Here is a 10,000-nt window from a genome sequence, read left to right on the forward strand (position 1 = left end):
TCTCCCAAATTCTAGCTCTCCAGATGTCTTCATATCTGACTGTAGTGGTGTGTAATTTAGCCATTTGGACTAGAATGTAAATGTCTGTGCTCCAGTTGTACATTTTACACTTCGATGCTTAAAAAGTACCGCCATGGTTTCAGGGCCACAGACGGAAAGCGTTCTGGATAGAGAATCCCTGAGCTGCTAGTGGAAGTGTCCTAAATGGGAAAACTAGACCAGAAACATGTTAATCCCAGTCCATGCCTCACACTACTATGAACACTTTATGAACTGGTCATGAACTGTTTATGAACATACTAAACTCTTTATGACAGATATTGTGAGTGAGGTGTCCAGAGTTTGCTCTTTATCACACACACACACACACACACACACACACACACACACACACACACACACACACACAGGTGAGCCATATTACACACACACAGGTGAGCCATTTTACATACACACACACACACACAGTTGAGCCATATTACATCCACACACACACACACACACACAGTTGAGCCATATTACATCCACACACACACACACACACACACACATACAATCATTTGAGCTATATTACATCCACACACACACACACACACACACACACACACACACACAGGTGAGCCATATTACACACACACCCACACACACAGGTGAGCCATTTTACATCCACACACACACACACACACACACACTCACACACACACACACACACACACACACACAGGTGAGCGATTTTACATACACACACACACACACACACACACACACACACACACACACACACACACACACACACACACAGGTGAACCATATTACAGCCACACAAGAGAGAAGCATTCATGTCATTAAGTGCTAGAAGTTTCAGCACCGGCCGTGTGCTGACCAGGACAAACACACTACAAAACACGAGAAAAGAAAAGATGTAGTTAAAGTCCTTTAAGGGGAGACGCAAACACGATGGCTGTGACCTCACGCAGCAGGTCGTGTCCCCGTAACTGTGCCGAGGGACAGAGTGGCCGTGAGCTGCCCGGGGCCCTACTAGGACCAGGCACGGCTGTGCAGTGTGTCCCCGTAACTGTGCCGAGGGACAGAGTGGCCGTGAGCTGCCCGGGGCCCTGCTAGGACCAGGCACGGCTGTGCAGTGTGTCCCCGTAACTGTGCCGAGGGACAGAGTGGCCGTGAGCTGCCCGGGGCCCTGCTAGGACCAGGGACGGCTGTGCAGTGTGACGTGTGTGCACTGGTGTCTCTGATGACTGTTTAACAAACTGTTTAACAGGGATGAGACGTCCACGCACCACCTGCCTGAACACACATACACACACTCTGTCTAACATACTAACTCAAATGTATACACACACACGCACACGCACACACAGACTCACACACACTCTGTCTAACATACTAACTCAAATGTATACACACACACGCACACACAGACTCACACAGACACTGTCTAACATACTAACTCAAATGTATACACACACACGCACACACAGACTCACACAGACACTGTCTAACATACTAACTCAAATGTATACACACACACGCACACACAGACTCACACAGACACTGTCTAACATACTAACTCAAATGTATACACACACACTGTCTAACTCAAATGCACACAAACACAAGGCGTTATCCTCCTTTTCGGCACCAGTTCTAGTACAAGGATATTGTTCAGATTAGTACCAGCCAGAGCACACACAACAGATTCCTGAGCCCAGGACAACACACTCATTAAAGGACACACACACCACACACATTTAAACAGCTGCATTTAACAGTTGCCATTAAACCCAATTAATCTAACTGCACAAACATCTTTAAGCATGCAGGGCAAGAACAAGTGAATGCTTGCATATGTTCAGTAAACACGTCTCTCGATGCAACAGGGAAAGAACTCTCTCTCACTCTCTCTCGCTCTAAAGATGTAGCTATTAATAATATGAAATTATCTTAGCAAAGAACAGCCATAGCATTTAAGATAGGAAAGTGAAACAAGAGAGGAACAAAAAAAATAAAAATAAATAAATATAAATATATATATATATATATATATATATATATATATATATATATATATATATATATATATATATATATATATATATAGCTGTATCTTTAACCTAGATGTGTGTGTGTGGAATCGAGCTGCAAAAGAGTATTTCTTCACCAGCATTTACCACCCTTCACACACACACACACACACACACACATTGCTTTTCCTGGGGAAAACTCTATTTGAACGTTTACCTGTTTTCAGCCATGCTAATTGCAGGACACAACATAGGAAAACACGAGTTGTGATTAAAGGTTCGAGAAGAGCGCTGCTTCCCGACGACGTAGAGAGGAGCGAGAGCGCCCGGAGCACCCAAACCACCCCAAATTACCATCATTACCTACACACATCAGTAACTATAACAATAATGATGGCAGTAGTAATAATAATAGGAAATCAACCATAACATTAGATAAAATTATGGCGACACTGGAAAACCACGCAGCGGCCTGGAAAATGAGAGAGTGTGTTCCTTAAGAGAAGAGAGCGATTTTCTTCAGTCCGTCCACCGCTGATGGGACAAATTACCCTCTTAGCCATCTGAGACAAGCCAGAATAACAGAGTCAGCAGAAATAGGAACAGCCTCTCAGCGTGCTGGTGGCACTGGTTACCATCAACAACAAAAATGAAGAATAATAGAGACAGAATAGAAAGCTATAATCCTACAGCGCACTTCTCCTGCTAATAAATGTTTTTTAATCAATACGTTCTTTCTAACATAAAATGAAATGACACTTGAGTCAGACATAAGTTCAGAATTCCTAGTTTGAAATTTCATCTTAGCTCCATTATTAGAAAAGGTGTTTCTAACGTACAGTCTCACAACTCTTACAAAGACCAGGAGCTTAATTTTGTCATTGATGTGTAGGTTGTGTGGGTGTGGGTGTGTGTGTGTTGTTTGGGGTGTGTTCTTCCTCTGCAACACAAATGTCATCGTTCGATGGTAGAGCGAGTATCACACTGAACACTCTCTCTCTCTTTCTCTCTCTCAGATGATCTTGAACGTATGGTGCTTTTGGGATATAATCCGGAGCTATAAGGAACGCTCTAGACTACAGGAAGCTTCCGAACCTCAGCTTCCACTTGCCATAGTGCACGACAGCAACGGTAAGTCCAGCTTATCTCAGTGTGTGTGTGTGTGTGTGTGTGTGTGTATGTGTGTGTATGAGAGTGTGTGTGTGTGTGTGTGTGTGAGAGAGAGAGTGTGTGAGTGCATGTGTGAGTGTGTGTGTGTGTGAGCACGTGTGTAAGTGTGTATGAGTCTGTGTGTTCTGTACATTCATGCCTGCAGTCATGCATGGACTATGAGAGAACAAGGGAGAAAATCACTGATTAACAGTTGCCATGTTTGTGTGTATGTGTGTCCGTGTGTGTGTGTGTGTGTGTGTGTGTGTGTGTGTGTGTTTACCTGCTGGGTCAGCTATAGAATTCACTCACACACACACACACACACACACAGAGGCCACTAACGAGCCATGCTGTGGAGCAGGTCCTGTGTCCCGTGTCACCAGCCCTGTCTGAGGGTGGTGACATCCTGTCTCCCGCACTATTGAAACAGAGGTTTCCCCTCCAGCCAAACACTTCCCTCCTACACAAGCACCCCAGCAAGAAAAATAATCCCCAATTCTGAAAAGAAAAGAGTCACGCTCTCCACTTTCTCTTCGTGAATAGCGACATTATCTTCGATCTTGGTCACTTAGCCCCGGACATCATACACAATAACCACCGGCACACTGAACGTGAGAGCCAGAGACTGGCTGAGTGACACCTCCTGACCTGGAGTCCCAAACCTGAGCGCTGAAATCCCAACAGCATAACAAAGGCCAATTACAAAGAAGGAAGAATTCAGATTAAATGTTAAAGTTGAAATGGGTTTTAAAATGACCAGCTGGCTAAACGTAAGAGGGAGCGTCTGCAGTATGTCTGAGTGTGCTTCTGTTCAGTCAAACTAGAGGGTTTCTGCTCATTATAAAACATTATCTTTGATAATTTGCCAGGGTGGTTGTGAGGTCTAACTGTCTGCATGGTCAATTTATAACATTTTTAGATACTGATAAAGTCATATGAGGAAATTTCTAGAGAATACAGAAATCATTATCACAGTTCTGTATTTCAGGTAAAAGATTTTGCCTTCATGAACACATCTGGTGTCAAATTAACCAAAAACCACCAACAACATTGAGGACATGATGATAAAAACAATGCTGAGGACAGAATTAAAATGAAAGTAAATTAAAGACTAATATGACAATGATTTTTGCAGTAGATGCTGATATTGTAATTTACCACCACGTTTATTCAGCTTTGTTGGGTGTGTCTGAGTGTGTCAGACCTGAGTGTTAATGTGTCTGAGTGTGTTAGACCATATTTAATTGTGTTAGGCTGGTGAAGCGTGTGTTAGGCTGATGAAATGTGTGTAAGGCTGGTGTGGTGTGCATATTTGATTGTGTTAGGCTGGTGTATTGTGTGTTAGGCTGGTTTGGTAGAGCGCCCCCTGGGGTTTAGGAGAGTGAATCTTGAGAAATGTCAGCAGAGAAAGCGCCTCTGTTTCACCACACACTCCCCAGATAAGCACACGACAGATGTGCTCACATGCCTAAAGAAACACATGTACACACATACGCACACGCACACACACACAAGCACACACACACACACACACACACGCACACGCACACACACACATACATGCGTGCACACACACACAAACATGCATGTACGCATGCACACACACTCATATGCACACACACACACACACACACACACACAGTGTCCTAACTGGGCATCATTAGGTAGAGGCCAGCCTCACTTCTTCCTGCTCTCTGGGGAAAGAGCTGCAGTACTCCGGAACTGGAGTGTGAGTTGACCCGCACCACCCCCACCTCCACCCACCACCTCCACCCACCACCCCCACCCACTTCCACCCACCTCCTCCCCCACGACAGCCAGCTCTCGCTGTCTGACCCTGCCGGAGATGGTCTCGGTGTCAGCTATTGATCAGTCATGGGTACTCATCCGGGGGGACAGTCCACTCCCAAACGTCAGCCTACGCCTTCTCGCGCGGCCTGTTAGCTCATAGCTGTGGGGGGTGGTGGAGCTGAATACCAGTCTGAAACAGATCGATATGCGTGGACTTCAGAGAGGGCGCGTCCCCACGGCGAAAGACCTGGGACGCCTAGGAAGCGCTGGCAATACGCCAACAATAGAAAAGCGCGTGAACCTCCCCTCTCTCCCCCTCTCCTCTCGCTCGGTCTCTCTCTCCCTTTTCTTTTGCTCTCTCTCATGACACAATGAGCTACTGAATGAGAGATATTAATTAAGAAAATCAAATTTATAGACGACCCAGAAACGCCGCCGCTGTGGAGCAATGTGTGTAACATTTAAATTTAAAATACAACACAGGTGAAAAGTCTTCGAGACAGATATGTTTAATTCCGCCACAATAAAAGAGAGCGCTGGTATTTCTCCAGAGCGTTTCAGTTTTAATATTCCAAAACGGCATCGCAAATGGGAAAATTGAAGCAAGGAGAGCATGAATATTAAAGGGGACTTGAAACGGAAACAGCTACAAACTACACCTGCAAATGTTTATTAAGAGCAAATTAATTTATATACTGAATTCAGGATTCCACAAATTAAAGTAAAGGGAAAAAATCATTCTGAGGCAGAGGACATAGAGCAGGTCTGTGTAACAGACACCACAGGACAGGGATAAAACCGCAAAACATTCAACCTCTCTCTCTATCACTCTCACTCACTCATTCTCACTCTCTCTCATTCTCTCACTTGCTCTCCCGCTCTCTCACTCTCTCATTTTTTTCTCTCTCTCTCTCTCTCTCTCACTTGCTCATAGTGAACATGTTCAATGAGCCACAGTTGCCCTTAAAACAATTCACTCAACTTATCACTCCTCTCTCTCTCTCTCTCTCTCTCTCTCTCTCTCTCTCTCTCTCTCTCTCACTCTCTTGTATGGTCTGCAGGAATTAGTGTAATGAAGCACTGTGAAGCCAGGTGAGATCACTTCACTCACTGTGGCCCATTAATTCCCGAGGTCAGTGGTTAAGTGCATTGCCGGGGCCCTCGGGGGACCCTTGGGCCCCTCCTCGGCTACCCCTGCAGGTTCTCTGCTCTCGGTACAGGGGGATGCCAGTGCTTGTCTCGCACATCCTCCAGCAAGCTTGGGTTTTGGTTTTGTTTGTTTGTTTGCTGTGTGGTTTCATTCTACTGAGAAGATACAGAGAAACGTCTCTCTCCTTTCCATCTCTCCACTCATCGCTTCTCTTTCACACTTATCCCTCACTCACTGTCTCTCCAAAGCCAGCAAATAGCAGCTTCACACAGGCTCCGCACACATCACGAATCTCACGCTCTCTCTGTCTCTCTCACACACACACACACACAAAACCTCCACTTGTGAACATGTATACTGAAATATACATATGCTGACACATAAAGGCATTATTATACACTACTCAGACCCGTGATCACATACACATACACACAAATAAGAGTTTAAGAGGCCACTGGAAAAGGATAATATTAACTCAATTACGCGCGGGGATAAACAAACATTCTTTCAGTTCTTCCGCTTACAGTAACAAATAAATCTCCGATGCCAGAGACACGGAAGCGCCTGCGTCGTATTTGCGCTTTTATTACATGAGAGATGATGTGCGAGACTCTGGGAGAGCAGCGCGAGCACGCACGCTCTCCGCTGCAACAGGAAAAGTTCCGCAGCTCTGCGTAAACCCCAAGGATCCTCTCGCGACAGATTATCCTCACAGCTACTGGCTGCACGCAATTTCAAAGTTCTCACCACTGTTCGCGTTCCACGGCTAAAAGGGGTGTGTGTGTGTGTGTGTGTGTGTGTGTGTGTGTGTGTGTGAAAGACAGAACATAAAAGAAAAATTACAAATAGGATCAATAGCTGGTAATGAACTAGGCGTAAACCAATCTATCTAAAATATCTATATATCGAGCGAATCCGGTCTCGTGCGGATGTTTACATGAACGGGCTGCTCTTTTAAAATGTTCTCGGCTTCATAACTGCGCTGGAATATCCAAATCATGTACTTGGGGATTATCGTGCCATTTCATTCTTATTTGTACCCGACACGTCACCTCTTCTCTTCGCATCTGATTTTTTAGCCCCTTGATTTGTGCATTCACCATGAATTTCTTTCCTACTGGTTAAAAAAGCGTGGCTGCGATTCTTTTCATCAAGAAATTACTAAATAAAAATATTCTATATTGTTTTAAGATTGTGTTATTTTAAAGGAAACTATTTCATAAAAATAACTTCTCATTAACAAATATTTTATTAGAAATACAATACTAAAACCTATATAAGAATTAATTTATTGGAGAGTTCAGTGGATCCAAAATAAATAATTGTCTTTATCAGTTTTTAAATACCATCTCTCTATCGGGCTATTTACTGTTGAAATGTATTATTGTTGTTTTCGTTGTTATTATTATTATTATTATTATTATTATTATTATTATTATTATTATTATTATTATTATTGTGTTTTTGGTGTTATTATTAATATTTGGATATTTTTATTTTATTAATGTTTTTTTTTTCAAACGTTGAACATATGAATTCTTTCGGTTCTCTTCAGAAAAAGACGCATAACTCACACGAATGATTAAAAAGAGCGACTTTCAGCCGCTCGTTCGCGTTTCTGGCTGCGCGGGTCGTGTACATCAGAGAAAGGAACGGACGGAATGTCCCCATCTGAGCAGCTTCTGCGGAGGCGCCTTAACCCTGCGTCGCGCGAGCGGCTCCGGTGAAAGCGCGTGCTTCGTAACACACTGTAAAATCCAATGACGCGCTTTAATGTCGCTTTAGTGCACGGGATTATCGGGAAGGACCAATTAAGAATGCGCGCTCACCTAACCGCGTGCGCTTTAACCCGCAGAGGTCAATAATAATCCGAACACGCAGTAACAAATATAGTCGAAAGCTCTGGACCGCAAATGTCCCCGTGTGAGTGTCGAGGTATTCGGTGGAATAACAGATCAAAGTGAATTTTTAGTCCTCTCTGGAAGACATACCATGGCACGAGCAAACTACAGATAGGTTTTTTTTTCGTTAAAAAAAACAACTATGTCGAAGTCACTCACTTGCCATAGCAACCTGGAAAATGTGTTTTTAAAATCAGATGAATGCACGTGACAATTACTTCTAGAGTTTTAAAAAAATCGAATTATAATAATTATCCTACACAATAATGTTATATTAATAACAACACGATACAAAGGCGTCACTGATTTATCCCACTCAAAGCGAAAATTCATTTAACTGGTAATAGCAATAATTACTATTACCTTTTTCCCCCACAAAAGAACACGCATGTAGCACAGTGTTTTCTAATATTGCCTGCAGTTCTGTTTATGTACCTTGTTTACATTTTTCTTCTCCTTTGCCTTTTTTATTTTTAATCATTTTATAATGAGTCCTTACAACATGTCAGCTCGACAATGGCGGTGTTAGTTTGTGTTTTGATTTACCAACACTGCGTGGTTAAAAGATGGTTGAGATTATCTGAAATGATCAGGACTTGCATGAAAGGCATATGCTCATGTTTTCTGCATCGTTTGTAACAGCAGAAAGGCAGACGGCGGTCTGCGGACAGGAAACACCGCGTCAGACACCTGTGAGCCGGACCGGGCACGTGCACCGGCGCACAAACGAGTGCATGACACGCGTCGTACTGTCCGCGCTATTGGACAGTAAAATCAATTGACCATTTTGAGTCATTTATAGACTGCCGTCGTGTTCGGGTCAATTGTGGCGAAATAATTTACCCAAGCAGCGATCACCACGCGGTCGTACATCACGTCACTGCGAGGAAACGCGGAGACGCCGCGGGAGTTTAGTGAAAGAGATGTGCAGTTCGCGTGCTCGTTTCTCTCAATGCCCAAGGCGCTGCAGCCTCTGCAAACAGAAGTCATTATCGCTTAGATTCCAGTAAAAGAGTCTGTCAGGCGCTGATGGTGAGAACTCTCATGCCCACCGAACATGTACGACATGTACGAGTGGCGCGAGGAAGGGTAGGTCGAGTCCCACGGCTTATTACGGTGGAACCACGGCGTGCATCTAGCAAGGGTGCACGTGCGCGTCCCTGCAGATGTGCGCTTACACCTGAGCGGACGCGCCACCCCACTGCAATCAACTTTATAGCCTCGTCCTCCCGCGTGCTGCGGTTATTTGAGCTCAGTCACGAAAATACAGATGCTTAGAAAAAGCTTTTAAGCTATGTGTAACTTTAGATGACTCTTAATGTTTTTATAGTTAGACGTAGATATTCTATTCAGATATCCTTATTAAGTTGACCAACAACAACGGTATTAATAAATTAAACTTATTGTACTTCACTAAGGCATTTGGTATGTTTCCTGTCAGTACGTCTCTGAAAAACGTGCTCCCCCAAAGACCCACTGCTCAAAAGAGGAAAAAAAGGAGTTTCTCAACAAACTCGACAGATCCCAGTCGTTGCGTAAATGAGTCTGATGCGCCCCGGTCGTGTAACACCCTGTGCATGGCACGGAGGGTCCGACCCAGATGATTAATTGTAAGCGAACTACCCCCTTCCACCTCTCCCACCGCACATTACCGAGGTTGCCAAATAACGCCCACGTAACCCCCTCCCTGCGCGACTGAGGTATGTCTCCCCGTTCCGCGCAAGGCTTCGCGCGGACATAAAGCAGACCGTGCCACACGCGATGACTTTTATGTGCATGAGCAAAATTCCGTTGAAATTTTGGGTTAAATCAAGCACGGCGTCTTTGGCGTTTTACAGGCGGTTAATTGACGAAAGTTCTTTACTTCTCAGTCCACGTCGAGGCTTCGCGCTTCGAGCACGTGAAGTCAATTAGACGGCTGCTTGGGCACGAGAGCTGGACCCACGCGGCGTCACCCAAGCTACAGT

General features: G+C 44.4%; 1 protein-coding gene across 2 annotated transcripts in view; it reads right to left on the bottom strand.

Moving 5' to 3' along the window:
* The window catches only part of bnc2 (basonuclin 2), a 161,189-nt gene that overhangs the window by 86,085 nt on the left and 65,104 nt on the right, over positions 1–10,000 (bottom strand). The window lies entirely within an intron of this gene.

This window comes from Electrophorus electricus, chromosome 11, assembly GCF_013358815.1.
Source record: "Electrophorus electricus isolate fEleEle1 chromosome 11, fEleEle1.pri, whole genome shotgun sequence".
Classification (NCBI taxonomy): Eukaryota; Metazoa; Chordata; class Actinopteri; order Gymnotiformes; family Gymnotidae; genus Electrophorus; species Electrophorus electricus.